The sequence below is a fragment of the Chenopodium album genome, chromosome 10 (genome assembly GCF_948465745.1).
Source record: "Chenopodium album chromosome 10, dcCheAlbu1.1, whole genome shotgun sequence".
NCBI classification, from domain to species: domain Eukaryota; kingdom Viridiplantae; phylum Streptophyta; class Magnoliopsida; order Caryophyllales; family Amaranthaceae; genus Chenopodium; species Chenopodium album.
In genome coordinates this window covers 25,588,179-25,609,232 of record NC_137843.1, presented here as the reverse complement: position 1 = coordinate 25,609,232, position 21,054 = coordinate 25,588,179, and the positions used below count along the sequence as shown (strand labels likewise).

Here is a 21,054-nt window from a genome sequence, read left to right as displayed (position 1 = left end):
TGTGGCAGTGATATAATCTAAAGGATTGAATGTATCACTTCTCATATGGTTCTCATCAATGTGAAATATTCCCAATGGGAAAATATTATTATTGGGTTTAGGCGTGAGAATTTTCCCATCGCCTACTAAATCTTGAATTTTGTGTTTTAGAACAAAGCAACGTTTAGTATCATGTCCAATCCGGGGAGGGGATTGGCGTTGGCCCTGTTGGTGTAGCAATCCTTTTTAAGTTAGTTTTTCCAGTAATTCATTATAACTCACAGGAAATTGTGTAAATTTTCTTTCTCTTGACCACCTTTTTCGAGGATCATTATATTGCATTGTGCTATTATATTGCGTGGAAGTCGCAAATACATCAATAGAGGAAGAAGTGTTATCATTCCCATTTTTGTAGTTATTCTTAAGTTGATGATTATGAGGTCTGTTGGCCTTCTCTTTAGCAAGATCATCTTCTATCCTAGTAACCACAGAATAGACCTTTTGAAAAATGTCTAGACCAAGGTAGCGTAAATGTTTATTGTACTTTTCATGACAATTTTCAATGGATTTTTGTACCAACTCGAGTTCTGGTGGCCTTTGAGCAAGATGGGTCGCCTTTTCTCGCCATTTACCATAGAAAGCAAGGAAACCTTCATCGTCACCTTGCTTGAGCATTTCAAGTTCACGTAAAGTTGATTTAAACTCTACGTTACTTTCATATTGGGTGATGAATTCCCATGTGGTCTTGAATTTGGCATCTAGCCCATAATACCACTCTCTCACAACTGGGTCTAGAGATAAAGGAAATGTCAAAGCATAAAGCTTAGGATCAACTCCCTTTAAAGCCATGGTGCCAGTAAAACTCATTAAATGATTTTTTGGATTATTGGTCACCTTGAATATTAGTAAGTTCATGGCTACGAACTTTTCAGGTAAAGTGAGTGCTGTAGGAGGAGCAAACTTTTTTGCGTCAAATTACTTATTCCCCATCGTAGAACGAAGAACAAGCTTCTCTAACTACTTCTCTCGTATGGATAATTCATCCATCTTTTGTTGCAAAGCCAAAGCTTCGGCATTTTTCCTCTCAACTTTTTCGAGTTTCTTGATTCTTCTCTCTTCGGTCTCGTGAGCCTTTTCCACTCATAAGTGAATAATCTCTTCTTGGAGTTGCTCTATGGCTGGCATCGTTGTTGGAAAAGAGTGGGTTGTGAAAGGGAAATGGTTTGAAAAGGGTGAATTGTTTGATGATAAACGTATGAGTAATGTGAATTTAGATGTCGAAAATCGAGCTAGGAGCGTCGTAAGTCGAGCCGAATTAATAAAAGACGAGACGGTAAAATCAATAATTAATCATCAATTTACCAAAATACCCCTAGCATCGGAATGTCCCGAGCAAACCGAGTGTTAGGGGCAAATGGTACTAGCATGTGCACCGCACCTAGGCAATAGTGCTAGGTGCACATGGCTAGCCTGCACCATCCGCGCACAAAGCAGCTTCAGCCCGCAAATGCGTGCGTGGCTTGCTGCGAGCATGTGCGAGCAAGTGTGCTAAACCAGCACTGCTGGCGCGCCAGGCACTATGCACCCAGCAGAAGCCAGCTAGCATGCGTGACATGCTGGGCTTTGTGCGTAGCAACAAGCCTCGGCCTGCAGCCCGCATATGTGCGTGGCTTGCTGGGCCGAGGCAACGTGCATCTTCGCACCAAGTAGCCACGGACAGGCCCAGCCAAGGCCCAAGGCCACCAGCTAGGCGCGCCTTGGTGCCCAAGGCAGCTGCTACGTGGCGCGCAGGGAGTGTGGTCGTGTAGTGTGTGTTGGGTGGCTAAGGGGAAGCTTGGGGAGGAAGGTTTGGTCCCCCCCTTGTGGTCCTCACCTAACATCTCCTCCTATGATTGCCACTTGTTGATTAATTAGTTGTTTGGTAATTTCTTTTATTTTTTATTTAAAAATAAAATGGGAAAATTGATTTTACCAATTCTCTCACATTGATGGGAGAGTGGAATTCTCTCATGACATTCTCTATAAATACCCACCTTGGGATTTGGAGAAAGTCACTTGAGTAAAAACTCAATAAGGCATCTCCACTTGAGAGATAACCTTTAATTACTCACTTCAGTCTGACTTGGCTATACACCAAGTAGGAGACCGGTCGGGGTCGAGTTGAAGGTGGATACCATAGGAGGTCTCTGCGCTTGTAAGACTTGGCTTTGAAGTAAGAGCTCCGAGTGAGAGCGAAGCATGCGGCAAGGGTAAGATCATCTTTTCTCTCTTTCTTATTATTTATGTCGTTTAGTTATATTAATTGTGATCGGGTCTTGGGGTCGGGTTTTGTTCTGCGGTGAGTTGGACACAACGAACCCCAACATCGGTATCAGAGTCTTGCTCATTTATTCTTGTAACTTAAAATTTTCATGGGTTTAAAAATGGATTTAATTTCAAGTTATGTTGCTGATTAGATTAGTAGCTCAATTTTATTAATTTTAATCTCGTTTTATCATGTACTTTGGCTCCAGAATCCAGATTTTCGCCCAAGACTAGTGAATTTTGGGTGGAATCAATATTCTGGAAACATTATGAGAGTCTCACGACTTATGGAAAACTTCATCCTGGAACAATGGAAGGGGATGTTCTACAACGATTTTCCGGACATGCTCCTCAAAACGCTAGAGGATATAGTCAATTTGAGGGTCACCAAGAGCATCAAAGGCAACTATGATGGTCTCGTGGAGGAAGTGACTAGGTCACTCTCCAACATGAAGATCAAGCCACCGCAAGAGGGGTGCCTTGCCAAGGAGAGGCAAGAGGTATGGGCACAAGTTTACAATGCTAGACTAAGACCCGGAATGCCACTTCGAGCCCATGTGCTCCGAATGACAAGGCTATTCACTCACTTGGAGCTCATTGGCAAGCCAGTGGAGGATGAGCAAGCAGCTCACATGCTATTAAGTTCTCTCCACTCGGGCTATGTTGTATTAAAGATGCGACTAACCGCCAATCGGAACAAACTCTCTTTAATGGAGGTTGTCCATGAGCTTCAAAGGGCCGATTCTTGCGGAAGTACCAAGCTCAAGCTTGCTCTAAGGGAAAAGAAGAAGGTGTTCAAGAACATGGCAAAGATGCGATGCTTCTACTGTAGTAGGCAGGGCCACTACAAGAGAGAATACAACATATACCTGGAAGATGAGGCAAAGGGAAGAAAAATCTCTACCTCGGGTATCTTCTTTATAAACTTACACTTGAATACAAGCCATTCATAAGGTATTAGATACCATTAATGACTCACTATATGCTCCTATTTCAGGAACCAAGTGAGAAGAGCTTACTTAGTGGATGTAGTTATACAAGCAGAAGAAGAAGACAATCTTTCCGGAAAAGCTTGTAATCACATAGTTTGTCTTGACATAGAACTTGTTTAAGTTTTGTTATCAACCATACATTGATCATCCGACGTTAGACATCATTTTGTTTTGATCACAAGACTATTGTTTCAAAAGTCTTTCTTATATGTTTATAGCATGATACGTTTATCTAAAATATGTGCTTTCATTAGACAAACAAGTTTATAATGTTAACAATACCACCAAGAAAGTTAAGACCATTGAGTCAAATGAGACGTACTTGTGGCATTGTCATATTGGCCACATTAACATCAAGCGGATAAAGAAACTTCTACAGGAAGGTGTTCTTGACTCATTCGATTTACAATCGTTTGAAGATTGCGAAGGATGTTTATTAGGAAAGATGATAAAGCAGCCATTCTCTAACTTGGGAGAAAGGGCAAGTGACTTGTTGGGCCCTAATACACACCGATGTATGTGGACCAATGAGCACCACCACAAAGAACGACCATCAATATTTTATCACCTTAACAGACGACTTTAGTAGATATGGATATGTCTACCTTATGTCACACAAATCTGAATCGTTTGAAAAGTTCAAAGAATTTCAGAGTGAAGTTGAAAATCAGCTTGGCAAGAAAATCAAAGCCCTTCGATCGGATCGAGGTTGTGAATACTGGAGCCAAGAATTCGATGACCATCTGAAAGAAAAAGGTATACTTTCAGAATTGACACCTCCAGGAACTCCACAATGGAACGAAGTATCCGAAAGGAGAAATCGAACCTTGCTAGACATGGTATGATCAACAATGGGTCTTAGTGATCTTCCTATCTCTTTCTTGGGACACGCACTTCTAACCGCAGCACTAACACTGAACCGTGCTCCATCAAAAGCTGTGGAAAAGACTCCATATGAATTATGGACGAAGAAACCTCCAAGGTTGTCTTTTCTCAAGATATGGGGATGCGAAGCATATGTTAAGAAATTAATTTCTGACAAAATTCACCCCAAATCTGACAAGGTTTTCTTTGTGGGCTACCCAAAAGAAACCAAAGGGTATTACTTTTACAACAAATTCAAGAACAAAGTGTTTATTGCTCGCAATGGTGTCTTTTTTGAGAAGGAAAACCTTTCCAATATGACCAGTGGGAGGAATTACCTCCTCCAGTTAATGTTAAGGGAGTTAGAAGTTTCTTAGGTCATGCGAGGTTTTATTGTTGCTTTATCAAAGATTTTTCTAAATTGCTAAACCACTAACTCAGCTCTTACTCAAGGATGCCCCTTTTGTTTTTACTAACGAGTGTCTTAAGGCTTTTAACAGGATAAAGCAGCCTTTGATATCGGCACCCATCATATGTGCACCCGATTGGAATCTTCCTTTCGAGATTATGTGTGATGCAAGTGACTTTGCACTAGGAGCCTTGCTCGGAAAGAGAAAGAACAAGGTTTTGCATGCTATTTATTATGCAATTAAAACTTTGGACGAAGCCCAAGTTAACTATGCGACCACGGAGAAGGAGTTTCTTGTTGTGATTTATGCTTTAGAAAAATTTAGATCATATCTAGTTGGTTCTAAAGTTATTGTTTTTACTGATCATGCACCTCTGAAGTATCTGATATCCAAGGCAGAATCAAAGCCTAGGCTACTCCGTTGGGTTCTCTTACTCCAGGACTTTGATGTTGAAATAAAAGACAAAAAAGGTGCAGAGAACGTTGTGGTAGATCACTTGTCACGTATCAGGTATGATGAGATGACTCTTTCCCTGATGATCACTTGTATGCAGTTGTAGAGCAGCACCCATGGTATGCCGATTTTGCTAATTATTTAGTGGGTGGTACTCTACCCCCTGACGTATCCTACTAACAGAAAAAGAAATTCCTTTATGATGTTAAACATTATTTTTGGGATGATCCTTTTTTGTTTCGTGAGTGTCCAGATGGATTATTTCGCAGGTGTGTTCCCGAATGGGAAGTCCATGGCATTCTTACTAGCTGCCACACTTCACCTTATGGTTGACATCATGGCCCTACCAAAACGGTGGCCAAGATTAATGAGTCAGGTTTCTATTGGCCCACCATGTTTTAGGATGCTAACACTTTTGTGCAGGCTTGTGACTCTTGCCAGAAGACTGGCAACATTTTGCGGCGGCATGAGATGCCTCAAACCGGGATTTTGGAAGTAGAAATTTTTGATGTTTGGGGTGTTGATTACATTAGAACGTTCCCTTCTTCAAATGGGAATCGTTATATACTTGTCGCCGTCGACTATGTATCCAAGTGGGTTGAGGCCATTGCCACTCCTACCAATGATGCCAAGGTGGTCCATAGACTTTTAAAGAAAACCATCTTTCCACGATTTAGAGTACCTAGAGCTATAATCAGTGATGGAGGATCTCACTTTCATGAGCGGAAGTTAGACACCCTTCTCAAGAAGTATGGTGTATACCATAGGACAGGTCTCGCCTATCATCCCCAAACTAGTGGCCAAGTTGAAGTTTCCAACAAGGAAATCAAGGTCATATTAGAGAAGGTGGTAGCAAAATCAAGGAAAGATTGGAGCGATAAGTTGGATGACACCCTTTGGGCATACAGAACTGCATTTAAGACCCCAATAAGTACTACCCCCTATAGACTTGTGTACAACAAAGCATGTCATCTTCTGGTGGAATTAGAATACAAGGCATATTGGGCTATTAAGGAACTCAATTTGGATGTTAAGCTAGCGGGAGAAAAGAGGTTACTTCAACTTAACCAACTCGATGAGTTTAGGTTGATGGCCTATGATAGTGCACGAGTCTACAAGGAGAAAACCAAGAGATGGCACGACAAGATGATCCTTCCAAGAGAGTTCAAAGAGGGTGACAAGGTGTTGTTGTTCAAATCTAGACTTAAACTTTTCCCAGGAAAGTTGAAGTCAAGGTGGTCGGGTCCCTTTACTGTAAAAAGGGCTAATAAGTTTGGTTCTGTGGAATTGTTTGATGAGCAAGGTAACGAGTTCAAGGTTAATGGTCAAAGACTCAAGCTATACCATGAAGGGGCTACGATCGGTGCGGTTTAATTAGTTCACCTAACCGGTTCCGGTTCACCTTGAGTTACATTGTGGTAAGAGGGTCGTGCGGGACCTAGATAAACCAGCGCTTTACGAGAGGCAACCCGTATTTCTTGCTTTCTAGACTAACTTTTTTTTCCTTTCTTTTACTTTTTATTTTATTTTGAGAGGTGAGGAGAGTGCAATTTTACCTTTTCAAAGTGTCTTTTTGCACAGGTTTTGAACAAGTAAAGAGTATTCAAGAGAAAAAGGTTAAAGAAGATAGAGTGTCCCGAACTGGGCAGGGGCCCGATCGGGCGGACCTCGCCCGATCGGGCGCGAGAATAAGGTTTAGATCGAGCCTTATCCTCGCCCGATCGGGCTATCACACCTGATGGGCGCACAAGCGAGCCAAAATCGAGCAAAAAATCGCCCGACCGGGCACGAAATCGAGTGCACAAAAAAAGAAATCCCGGGCTAATCTCGCCCGATCGGGCGAGGGAATCGAGCAAGGTTCGACCCCCCCTCTCGCGCCCGATCAGGTGGAGCTCGCCCAATCTGGCGCACAAGCTAAGAAAAGGAATGCTGAACATTCGCCCAATCGGGCGGACCTGCGCCCGATCGGGCGCGCCTTTTACCCGGGTTATCAAACCCTCCTTTCCTTTTTTTTCTTTTCACTTTCCTCCTTATTTCTCCTCCTTCAAACACTCCAAACTCATCTTCTCTTCAAGACCTCCTCAAATTCTTCCATCCAAATTCAAATATTTTTACATATTCTTAAACCTCTCACCTTCCTCTACATTCTCCATATACTTTCAACTAATTTCTCTCATAATTTTTGAAAACCCTAAGAGAGAGAAAGCTTCAAAGTTTGTCAAATCACCTTCAATGGCTCTCAAGCGATCAAGAACACAAAGGGGTGAGAGTTTAAGGAAGCAACAACCACCTATGGTTGACCCGGAACTCCAAATTCTGGGGTGGAGCGAGGTGGTGGTCACTTCCGTCGAACAAAAGGCTAGGATGCTCAACCTCATTACGAGGCAGGTAATTTCTACCCGTTTTGTTCATCATCCCACTCTAGCTAGATTAGGAATTGATAAACCTGTGGAAAAATTGTTTAAGGGCATTGGCATGAGTGGTTTCTTTCAAATGCATTATGATACATATGATTATTTGACCGTGGAATTTATTTCTAGCTTTAATATGATTAAATCTAATGCTATTATTACTCATGTTCAATTCCGATTGCTTAACAATGATGTGAGAATGACTTTGAAGGAATTTGGTAAATTGTTTGAGTTAAAATCGGATAAACCCATTGAACCATCCCAAGCTCATATTGTCGTGGTCTATCAAAAACTCACAGGGGAGAGTTAACTAACCTCCAACAGGGCAAGGGAACTTGGATTCAACATCCCGTGCCAAAATTTTGGCAACGGTTTGTTGGCCTCACCATATTTGGGAGGCATGAACCGGCCAATGTAAGGAGGGATGAGCTAGAGTTGTTGGCCTCCTATGTGATCCCCAGAGGCGAGAAACTGAACATCCCACATAGGATAGCCCAACACTTCCAACGGGCGGCTAATGCGGTCGAGGGCGGTAGGTCTAGGGCACCTATTTATTTTGGTGGGTTGGTTACCCACATTGCGGTCAAACACCTAAGTTTCACCCGTAATGACCATAGGAAAGTAGAAGGCTCTACCCTTATGGATCCAACTCATGGGTGGCGAGATGTGGTGGATAATCCACCGAGAGTCGGGTAGGAGGGACCACGCCTTTAAGCTACCTAACCCTACCTTGACTAAGTTTGAGAAGGGTAAGCCTTCCTATACTTTCGAGTTAGATGGTCAAGGGGGGGCTCAAGCGGCTCACCATACACCACCCCACCCACAACCTCCATTCCAACCACCGCCCCAACCCTACACGCATGACATCCCTACCTCTCCCATTGATTATAACATTGATCCTAAAGTCCCATATGACTTCTCGGCTTTTAGGAGCCAATTAGATAGGATTGAGAGGGGACAAGGAAGAGTAGAGGGTTTAGTGCGAAACCTTGACACTAGAGTAGGTTCTCTAGATAGACGGGTTGGGCATGTGGAGCGAAACCTAGGGAGGGGTTTATACCCCATGTATGATGACTATGCCCGCCGAGGGGCTATTCCCCCCGAGGCTCTTGTTCCCGATTGGTTTCAATACCCCCAAGGAGGGTATTTGACCCCCGGTGCCTATGGTAGTTATGTGGACTATTCTTCGGTCCGTGGTTATGGGGTCGATGCTCCTTTTGGTGGGCTTGGGGGAATGTGGACCCTAACTATTTTGCAGGTGGTTCGGGTTATGGAGGTGTTGGTTCGAGCCATGGAGGTGCCGACTCTAGCCATGGCAGAGGCTACTCGAGGATGGACGAGGATGAGGATGAGGAGTAGCTACTCCTAGCTACACTCCCAAGTCAATGAGGGCATTGCTTGATTTGGCTTGGGGGAGATGATCTTGTACATATGGTAATTCTCTCTCTCCTTTCTCTATTTATTGCTTTCTTGTATAGATTTATTTGCTTTCTAGTGTAGTTTTTATTGCTTTCTAGTATAGATTTATTTGCTTTCTAGTGTAGTTTTTATTGCTTTCCTATATGAAAAATACAAAAAATTAGAAAATTAAAAAATACAAAAATATGTTCCAATGAATTATGAATCATGCTTCCCTATGCCCCATACTTGAAAAATATTGTTTTGATTCTTGGTATATGATGATGAGCACTGTGGATTTGTTGATCATGATTTAAAGCTTGATTGCTTGGATGCCTTAACATGCGTCAATTTTGTCCAACTACTTGTGAATATAGTGCTTGACTAGTTGGTTTGGTTAGGAATGTGTGTTAGTTCCTGGTATGTCAATGAATTTGAGTATTGGTTTGCAACTATGAGTAGTGTTTCATGGCTCATTATTATGTACATGAGGAGGACGAAGGCATTTGTTCTTTAGGTGGCCTTTAGATGATATTAGTTACATTTGTTCCCTTCTTGCTACCCATGTTGTTGCCTTGACTTTTTGTTGTTTATTAGCCACATTACAAGCCATACTTGCCCCATTGGTTACTAGTCCCAAGCTTGGCTTGGGGGAGCTATTAGTGAGTGAGGTGAGGGAGTTTGTAGTGTGCTTATTATTTGCACAATTTGGGTGGGTTTTGAGAAGTTATTTGTTCTTGATCGTATTTTATTTTTGATGAGTTTGGAAGTAAGATGATATGAAAGAAGAAAAAAGAAGTTCGAAAAAAAGGAAAAAAAAATGTTTAATGTTCAAGTGTTCTAAGTGAAGGTTGATCAAAAGAAAAGAAAGAAAAAAATTGAGTTTCAATGAAAAATTCATGTTTGATAGTTTAGAGTTTGTGATTCACTCGAGTTCTACATTATTATATTTTTATGAGTGAAATTGTAAGAGTTGGGATTGTTTGATATTTTTGGAGTTGTATTTGGTGGATTTTTATTGTAGTTGGTTATGTTGGAGATGTTGATCATTATTTATTTTGATCATGGGTTTTATTAGGATTTGGCTCCCTTAAGCATAGCTTTTCTTTCACATATTCCCAAATATATCCTACCCTTTTTCCGTAGCCTTACATTACAAGCTTTAAAGACCTTCCGACCTTGTGCATAGAGTTGTGTAGATGTGAAAGTGTTGCTTATCAATGCAAGTTATGATTTGACATATTTCGAGTTGACTAGTAGGTTGAGTGTATGTCTTTTTAAACACACAAGAGTGTGAGTTGGGAGGGCATTGTTCACATTAAAGGGGTTGGGATGGAGAGCGATCGAGTACATCTTTTACTCGCCACATAAATGAGAGTTGAGTGTATGAGCACTAGTCTTGAATTCTATATGCTCATGTGGTTTGCTCTACTTGACAATTGTTGGGGAGGATGAGTGATTAGATGAATGAGATTGATTGACGTTGAAGCATGTTTATTGGATTTGCCTTTAATTATTGGTTCTTGATTTTGATTATTTGGGGTGAGGCATGTTTTATGTATTCATTGATGAGCTCTTTACTTAGGGACAAGCAAAGGTTCGGCTTTGGGGAGTTTGATATGTCTACTTTATATGGTATTTTACCCCCGTCCCTTTGTCGTAATTAGTAGTGTTTTTGGCTCGTTAGAGCCACTTTTATTACTAATTGGTGTTTTCTAGTGTTTTCGTAGTTTCGGTTGAGTTTTGTAGGGAATTGCATCTTTGGAGCTTTTTCCCGGGATTATTGCAGTACAACTACGAGCATTTGAAAGCATGACCGATTGCTTTTGGACACCGAGTATTCAAGACCCGAAGTGGAGATTCGAATTGGGCCAAGAATGGAGCCCAATCCAAGTCCAGCATATAGCCGGGCCCGATCGGGCAAGCTTTAGCCCGATCGGGCGGATGCCCAGAACAAGAGGGCGAAGAGAAAAGGCGGGCCCGATCGGGCGGCCCTACGCTCGATCGGGCGCGTGTTTCTGGGGAGGCTTCTTCGACGATTACTTAGTTTCTATTTAGGAGTAATTTCGGGTTATTGTACAAATACGATTTTAATGCTTTTGCTTAGGACCTCTTCTCTTAGACTTTCTCTCTCTACTTAGCTTTAGATTAGTTTCTCTCTCTACAACTTTGTTCTCCATTTTTGTTCTTAATTCAACTCCTTAATTCCGATTACTTTGGTAACGATTTCTTCTACTTTAATCTCATTTATTTTACTTTATTTCTTTCATCATGTTTCCTTTAATTGCTTTGTTTAGTTTATGTTCGATTATGTCTGAGTAGTTTTATTTCTAGGGTTTATGGGGATCCGTAAATAATATGAAGGGGTAAATTATTATTGTTGGTTATCAATGCTTGATTAATTTCCTATTGATTGATTTAATGCTATGCAATTAGATTAGGCCTGGTTTAATTGTATGAGTTTAGCAATATTGATTCGAGATTCGAGAGATGAGAATTGATGTTTAGGCTTAGTTTCAATAGGCGGACTAATTTATAAATGGTTAAGTCGAGATTCATTCGAGAGATAAGATTTAATACCGGTAAATTAACTCTGTGATTGTAATACGTAGCGAAAGCCCTTTATGATTTGATTAATTGATGCATTGATGATTGATTGTTATGTTTTACCTTGGAATATTGTTTATTGGTGAACCTATGCCCTAGGCTTTTATTTCATTTATTTTCCTCTTACGTTTATTCCTTCCCACTTATACTCTTAGTAGTTTAGTTCCCTTTTATAATAACAAATTGGTTACTTGATGATTTAGATTATATTGATTAATTAGGAATAAATTAACTCGTTTCCCTATGGTTCGACCCTTCTTCCCTATCTGCATAGTTAGTGGATTTAGGTATTATTTTTGATTGGGTGACTACGACTTTAGCTTGTCAACAGGAGGCCAAAAGTAGATGTCTACAACAGTATTCCCACCATCCACAAACTCATTAGATTCAATTTCCCTGTCCCAAACAACAACACAAAGTTGTTTTAAAAATTCAGTCTCATTATAGAAAGTTGTACCCACTTTCTCAGGCACTTTCCTCATGATGTGCCACATGCACAATCGATGTTTTGTTTTGGTAAAAACTTTATGTATTGCAATATCCATTGCAGAGTCTTGGTCAATTATAAGGCAAGAAGGCTCATTTCCTTTACATTTTAGAAAAGTCTGAAAAAGTCACACAAAAGACTCCACATGTTCTTTAGATAACAATGTTGCACAAAATGTGACACAACTTTTATGATGGTCAACTGTAGTAAAAGGGCAGAAAACTAAGGAGTATTTATTTGTATCATATGTGATATCAAAAGAAATGGAATCCCCAAACAAGTGAAAGTCCTTTATCCATATGGGATCAGCCTAAAAAACCCGTGTTAAATGCCTATTAACATCAACATAATATTCCAAATAATAACCACCATTACTGTTTTTGAATTTTTGTTGAAGATTTTCTATAAACATAGCCCCATCAGATTTAGAAATATAAACTTTTAAGTCACGAGAAAAGTTTTTAAATTAATTTTTAGTGTCTCTCACATGTTTATAACCTCCACAATATTCTTTCATCATCTTATAGGATATAATAGCTCCAATGTTCAACTTTGAATTATCAAATATAAACTTCCTATGAACACAAGTTAACCCAATATCAGCTGGTTTTCTGACCAGTCTGGTAGTATGAGTTGAGAAGGGATGACAATGGCTTTCATGAAAGAAATAAACCACATACTTTCCACCATCACAATACTTAAACTTAAGCATAGCATGACACCCAATCCTCCTAACTGTCCACTACAACAAATTGACCTTTGTGCCACGTGTGAAAACGTGGCACAAGTTTCAAATTTCCGTGGCTATGTAATTTAGCCACGGGAATTTTAAAATTTGAACCTGTGGCACAAGAGGCCGTGGCTAGGATTTTGCCACGGGAAAACGGATGTCGTGGCAAATTATAAAATTTATGCCACGGGTACTCATGTGGCAAACAAATTCACTTGCCACGAATATTAATGTGGCTAATAAATTATTTGCCACAAATATTACCGTGGCTAATTATCTTGTTTGCCACATATATAACCGTGGCTAATTAGCTTGTTTGCAACAAATATTACCTTAGCTAATAAACTTAATGATATAAATATTACCGTGTGTGACTAACAACACTAGGATAGGCACCGAATCAAAATAGCGAAAGGTAGTGGTTTTGCAATTGATAAACATACAAAGTGCATGTATACACATAAAAATATGATTTTTTTCATTAATAGCTTGTAAATTATATACATATCATCCATAAAAAAAATAAAAATCAGTATACACTACAATAGAAGCAGCAACAATCAGCAAAGGTAGTAGTAGCAACAATCAGTAGAGAGCAGCTTGCAGTACTAGCACCCAACTACAACAACAATGGCAAACCGTGGAGCATCTAAAACACCTCGCTTTCTTGAACACCCTGGAGCAATGTATTCCTCATCAAAAAGTTTGGCATATAGTGATAGAACAACAGGAGCATTTGAGATTCCAGCACATCCACAAGAACATTCTTTCTTCCATCTCTCATGAGAAGCACTATCAGTCCCAAGAAAATATTTTTCACTCCCATTAGTTACTAATAAAAGAAGTGCATGCCCTGCATGTACAAGCAAAAGGTACAATCAGAGCCCGCAGAGACAGAAAAAATGACAGAAATTCACGTCAAAGACACAAAAGAGCAAATGTCATGGCTCTTCTTCACTTGATTAGTTGCAGCATACTATACACCCTATATAAAATATCTACTAATAAAAAGAAGATTTTTTTACTTTGATTTATTACTGATTTGAAAGAACCTATTATGGATTTCCCTTTTGAGCACTAGAAAACAGTAGTGGCTGCAAGCCTCATTGTAGGAGAGAGTTCCTATTCAAAACAAGGTATAGTGGAGTCATAATGGCTATTACAGTCCCTGTTTTTTTAATACACAACAAAAAGATACATTAGAGGCCTAACTGGCTATATACTTGTTTACAAAAGCTGCGGTCAGATACTTGGTAGTTCCTGGTGCTTACAGTCTAAAAATTTAACACTTGAAGCAATGCGCATATCATCGCATATGTATTGTACTTAGGTAATAACAGTGGTCTGAACTAATATAAGCTTAAAACTATTAAACATATTATACATATTAATAAAACACACATACGACATCCACATCAACAAATCGTGATGCTTTATGAACAAATTATGAAGAAAAACAAGCAGCATAACCGGAACCAGAAGCACGCATATCAGTTTCATAGGCAATAATAGCGCAGAAGCAGGCATAAATAAATGATACTTAGGATCAAATAACACGGACATTATATGAGTATGATTAATAAATAGGTTGATTTCCAGTAATGGAAGAAAGTTAGAAACTTCGTTAGATTAACCGAAAAGGATTAACTTACCAAGAGAGGACTATTTTGCTCAACCATGTCTTAGAGCCCAAGCAAACACTTTCCAAAAAGAATTGTGACACCGTCCTGTGAGTTAGATGTCGTACCAGCAAGGTACAATTTGACATCATAAACCAATAATCACCCCACTTCCTCCTGCATAAATAATTAAAGTACCAATCAAACACAAATTCAGATTTGAAAATTAGACACCTCATTACCCAAGTAATGACTTTGAGACGACTAATATACTGACACTAATATTATCTTGGCTAATGCAAGTTAAACAACTTTTTAAAAGGGCAGGAGGGGCACCCACTTTGAACACTGATCTTGACATTAAAGGAATTTGAAACATCTCAAACACCAAACTTGATTCAATTATTGAATCAGGCTCATAAATTACTAAGCTCCAATTACAAAGTTGTATCCACTAAATTTGATTCAAACGTATCAAATTAAGCTCATATTTTTATAGCAATAACATTGAGTTCCTTATCCTATTACGAGTAATACTCATAAGTTCAAATCCCCTCTCAATTAACTTGTTAAAAAAAAAGAAAGAAAAAAAAAAAGAAACTTGTTCCTCATCAAACAATTTCATTCAAATGAGTTGGTTAGCTTGAATCATCATTCTCGCGACTTATCTTATCTTGCAATGGCAAGGATAATGGTGAATCTCAATATTCACCCTTCACCCACAATTTGTTTTGTTTCATAACACATTATAATTAAACTAAGGTCACAGCCTCACAAAGTGTAAAATGTGAAGGAATTGATTTCTAGTTCTCTACCATCAATTGCTCATCAACAACAACTACATCACAAATGACCAGAATTTATATTCAAAATGCAGATACATATCAAACATCTATCAACAAAATTCAAGAAACTTAGATAATTTGAAAGAAAAAAATTACACAAAATTGATAAAAACGCTTAGAATTGTATAAATTAATCAAAAAGATACGAATTGAGCATGTACCTAAAAACAAATCAACCCAATTAAAAGAAAAAAAAAAGGAATTTTAACCCTAAAAAAGAATTGCAAGTTCAATCGATAATAGAGGAACTAAAGTGAAATCAAATAAGCAATTACATTGAAATCAAATCAAATAATTAAACCCCGGAAATCAAAGCATTTATCATGAAGAATTGGACCGAAAAGGAAAAAAATAACGCAAAGCTAAATAACCCAGAAATCCTAACCTCGAATATCTGATTTTTAGTTTAAAATTGATCTGAATTCGTTGTTGCTTGAATTATTGCATGATAACCCGTAAAACTGGCACAAAACTAGGTCTTCGATTTTGCTCGAATTAAGGCTTGATATCTTCGGTCAGAGGAAATTTCATTCGAATACTATTAAAAGCAAAAATTGAACCAAGGACTTGCAGACGACGGTGGAGGATGATGTGTCGAAAGCCCTGAAATGGAGGAAGCCGTGGAGGTGAGGAAGCCGTGGAATTCAAGAGAACCCTAAATTGAATAAAAATTAGGATAATAGTCATAAAACCCCAGATTGGAAATTGAAATTGGATGATGAGAAAAAGAAGTTAATCTTACCTCAGGAGTTGCTTTAATGGCTGAATTTCACCTTAATGGAGAACGTTGATTGTGCTTCAATAGAAAACGTTGAGCGCGCTTCAATGGAAACTAGGAGGGAAATAGGGAGAAAGTAAAGAAAGAGGACAACGTTTTTTTTTTTTTGTTAATGAAAGAACACTCAGTGCGCTTCAGTATGGTTTTTTTTTTTTTTTTTTTATTTTTTAATTTTTTTTGAGGGAATTTTTTAAATCTTTTTTTATTACTCCGTACTGTATTAACAACTTCTTTTTTGATAAAGTATATTAATAAATATTAAATAATTTTCCCTCAAATAAAAAATTATTAAATCATTTGATGATATGTGAGTAGTAGATTAAATAAAAAAAATTTGAATGTTTTCCCGTCCAAAAAAAATAAAAAAACGCATGTTGTTGAAACATTTACTTGTAGACTCATAGTAGTCACTTGTGAATGCACCGTGTTACTACACGATTGACGGTTGTACCAATTATAATACGAAAATAATATTAAAACTTCTTATATTATCTCTATTTAAATTATTTGAAAATTTTCTTATATCAAGGGGTTTGAATTTATTCTAATTAGTCATACAAACTAAAGTTTTAACAAATATAAATGTGTCCTTTTGGTGTCTTTTGAGGTTTTTCTAATAGTGATTAGTGAAGTAAATTTGTTAATGTTAATGCGCGGGAAAAAAAATCAAGGTATAAAGAAAATTTAAGGGAGTATATTCAAATATATAAGACCTCTAATTTGTATTGTGTTAATATTTTACTCTATATCAAATAGCGCTTATGGTATTTCAAATATCTTCAATTTTAAAAGTATAGAAAAATCGAAGTAATATGGCAATTCATGGTATCTAATATAATTTTCAAGTAATACATATTACTTGTGACACTAGTGTATACCATGGGGGAAAACTACTTGTATGACAAATATAACGTTTGCTACGAGAAAAAAGCTACTCGTGACACAAATGTAAAGTTTGCCATGGGAAAAGTGCTATTCGTGACACAAGTGTGATATTTGCCACGGGAAAAGCGCTACTCGTGGCACAAGTCTGATATTTGCCACGGGAAAATAAATACCCGTGGCATAATTATTCTTCTTATTTAGTGTTTCTAACATAGTTCATTTTTCCCGTGGCTAGATGAAATTATGCCACGAATTTGGAATTCCCGTGGCATAATTCGTGGCACAAGTGATGATTTGTTGTAGTGGTCATCTTTCTAAAAACAGTATCTTCAACATCTTTTTTATCTTTCTTATTATCATTGACAAAACCTTCTTTGTTACAAACCAAATATTTAATAAGTACAAGACCCTTTTTACCATCAGAACAAGGAAACTTTTTTTCTACCTCGCTAGTACTATGACGGACTTTGAATCCACATTCGCTAGCATACTTATAATAAAAATCAATTCCATTTTGAAGACAAATAAATTTTATTCCAAAAATAGGCTTATTTTCCATAGAACAACCAAGAATAAACTCTTTACCACCTTTTATAAACTATCCTAGGTAGTACAACATGAGAAGGAGATTTTAAAATGCTTACATTAACATCTCCAGCTTGAACATCAGGAGAAGAGAGCCCAACTATTTCAGACATCATCCTGAAAAGTAGATGAATCTAAATTAAAAGTAAACAAAAAATCACTAAAAGTAAAAGCAAAACAATTTAAAAATGAGGAAAAGAAATATTTAAGAAATGTTTCAGACATCATCATGAAAAGTAGATGAATCCAAATTAAATGTAGGAAAACATCACTAAAAGTAAAAGGAAAAAATAAAAGGAAATCAACCGGTCAAGTAAAAATCTAAACTAGTATTGACCTGAAGGACACCTTTGCCTTTACTGTTTACGTCTAAATGAACATTAATAAACTGCTGCCATCAGATCCTAAAAAAATTTCATAGTCATTTTAAAAAATGAACTCAAAGCCCTTGCACAAATGTTCACATATCATCATATGGCAGCTCAAATTGTATTAAATACTTAAAAAAATTTCTTAATGGCAACCCTCTTATCAACAGTAAATAATAATAAATATTAAGTAAATAAAAACAATTGAAAATTAAAAGAAAAACTAAACGAATACATCAATATATCGAAAAAGAAGAATTGATCATAACATAATCAAATTTAAGTAAAACATTTAAAGAAACTTGCATTACATAATCAAACGAAATAAAAAATAATAAAAATTACTCAGCAATGAAATCAAAAATCAATAAATAAGAACAAAAACAAACCAAAAACAAAAGTAACAATACTAAAAATCGACAACGAAAACGAAATCGCACAAAATAACAATAAAAATCAAACCAAAAGCAATAATAATAGAAATCGACAACGAATCGAACAAAAACTAAGCATAAACCATAATTATATGATGAATCAACAAAGAACATACATAAACAAAAAATCTTAAAATTACCTCTCAAGAATGTTCAAATGACAACAAAAAAGGAAAAACACAGAAGAACAATTGAACAATATGCAAAATCGAAGAGGAAAATCGATGAAATTGAAGAGAGAACTCGAACAGCGAATTCGCCTTCAGAGAGATCGAATGTAGAGAGAGAAAGTAGGAAAGAGAAAGAAAGAGTTAGAACGGAGGTGATTCAACCTCAAAAATTACCAAAATACCCTTAATGAGGCGTGCATAATGTAGACTGTCATATCTAACGCGATAGATGGCTAAGATTAGTTCGCATTTCTTATATTCAAGCTACGTTGCACACACACACACATATATATATATCCTCCGACAAATTGTATGTATTCTCTATCAAATAATACGTACCCTTAAAATAATAAAAAATAAAATAAAAAAAACCAATAAATAAATAAATAAATAAATAATAATTATAATAATAATAATAATAATAATAATAATAATAATAATAATAACATGTAGTTTTGATGTGGCTCTTCTTAATTGTTTGTTCTCTAAGGGGTTTCGTTTTGTAAAGTCTATCCCTCTTAAGTGTCATTTGGGGTTTTCTCGGGTTCTGAAAGGTTCTCTTGATAAGGTGTTCTCTAAGCCTGATTACATTTCTAGTTGGGTCTCTTTGTTGGTTTTACCTCTTTGCACCCTTAAAACCTTTTGTCGCGGAGTAGCTCTGAGTGTAGGTCTTCAGCTAAACATCGGCTTCAAGAATAGAGTATTTCCCGTGCTATATGTTCTTGAAGTGCACCAGGTGGCAATTTGCAGCTTGTGAGGGATATTATGGCAGAGGATTTTCCTACTTTCTCAGTGGTTGATGATGAGGACCATGATTTGGAGGAGCGTAACATCAGGCAGTGTCGTAGGAAGATTGTGATGGTCATTACACTACTGCAGTCCGGGTGCTTTCTTCTTCAGGCGTTGCTCCTTATAATGAGGCCACTCTCGCGGATTTACAGGCTAAACACCCTGCTTCTCCAGCTCATTCCTTGCCTAATATACATGATGATCACCTTCATCTCGTTACTACTTCTGTTGTTGTTTTGGATTGGATTAAGAGCTTTCCACGTGGCACATCATGTGGTAGGGATGGTTTACGTACTCAGCACCTTACGGATTGCTTGAGTAGGGCTGTTGTGGCTGTATCTGATGAGTTAGTTGACTCTATTTCTGGGGTGGTTAATCTCTTTCTATCTGGAATATGTCCTCTACAACTAGGAGAGTATATTGCTAGTGCTCCACTTACACAACTTGTCAAGCCTAGTGGTGGTATTTGTCCTACTATTGTGGGTACTGTTTGGCGGTGTCTTATTTCGAAGGTGGGTGTTGTTATGGTTGGCCAATCATTAGGATGTTACTTTGATGGGTTTCAATTTGGTGTTAGGGTTTCTTCGGGTGGTGAGGTAATTTTTCATGCTATGAATCAGTTAATTGAGGACCGTGAATCTGATGTTGGTATTTCTATTTTGTTGGTGGATTTTCAAAATAACTTCAATCTAGTTGATCGATCAGTCATGTTACGTGAGATTCGTCGCCGTTGTCCGGGCATTTCGTGATGTGTATTATTCTGCTATTCTAACCCAGCCAGATTATATTATGGGTACCAAACCTTATGGTCGTCTCAGGGGGTGCAATAGGGTGATCCCCTTGGTCCTCTACTTTTACTTTGATGTACGTCTTCAGGCTTGGTATTTGGATGACGGCGCCATTATTGGTAACACATCGGAGGTGGGGATGGTTTTTCAGTTAATTATGGAGGAAGGGCCTCGTTCTGAGTTACATCTTTACGTGGAAAAAACTGAAGTTTTCTGGCCTATAGAAGACCCTCAAAGCAGGCTTGTGGGTGTCTATCCACCTAATATTGCTCGACCTTTGCGTGGTGTTAAGTTGCTTGGTGGTCTCGTTAGTTCCGATTATGGTTTTAGAGGTGAGCTGGTGATGTAGAGGGTGACCAAGGCCGTTTTGCTTATGGATAAGGTTGCTATGCTGGATGATCCTCGATGTGAGCTATTGTTACTTAGGGCATGTACCGTAGTTTCTAAACTCTACTTTACATTGCGTTCTTGTCCTCCTAATACTTTTGAGGTGGCTCAACGCACATTCGACGGGGCTCTTCGATCTTCCTTGGAGCATATTATTACTGCATCGGGGTCTAGGTTTAGGGATTGGTAGTGGCGGCTTGCCACCTTACCATTTGCATTTAGAGGGCTTGGTCTTTATTCCGTAGGTGATGTTTGTCATTATCCTTTTCTAGCTTCTCGGTTACAGTCTGTTGGGTTGCAGACACAGCTTCTATGGCATGCTGACATTCTTGGTCTTGGACGAGCCTTTGAGGATGCATTGAGTCTGTTTAATGTAACGGTGGAGTTTGACATCATGAGTAATCCAAGTGAGGTCGTTGCCCCAAAACTCATGAAGAAATTGTTAGATATATATTTCACAAAGGTTACCACTTCTGCAGAATCCACCTATTCTTTAACTCCTCGACAATTAGCATTGTGGAAATCACAAGAGGGAAATCACACCTCTTCTTGGCTACGGGCGGTCCCTATTTCGGGGTTGGGTAAGACGATGAACGTTAAGACTTACCGACGTCGTGCTCTACTTGTTTAAGGGTTTTTATTGGGGATATTTTCGGTGATCACGTGGGGTCGTGTGCTGGTATGGAGGGTATTAATCATCGGCATAATGTTGTTCGGATACTCTTATTAATGTTTGTTACCAGTCTGGGATTTCAGCTAGAAAGGAGGTTG

At 38.2% G+C, this 21,054-nt stretch overlaps 1 long non-coding RNA gene across 1 annotated transcript; it reads right to left on the bottom strand.

The window, feature by feature from the left end:
• Window positions 1-13,132: 13,132 nt before the first annotated feature.
• Window positions 13,133-15,815, bottom strand: LOC145563836 (uncharacterized). Its single transcript, XR_014094627.1, has 3 exons — window positions 15,485-15,815; window positions 14,288-14,431; window positions 13,133-13,488 (listed from the first exon to the last, which is right to left on the bottom strand). It is a non-coding gene; the product is annotated as an uncharacterized LOC145563836 (long non-coding RNA).
• Window positions 15,816-21,054: the final 5,239 nt, after the last annotated feature.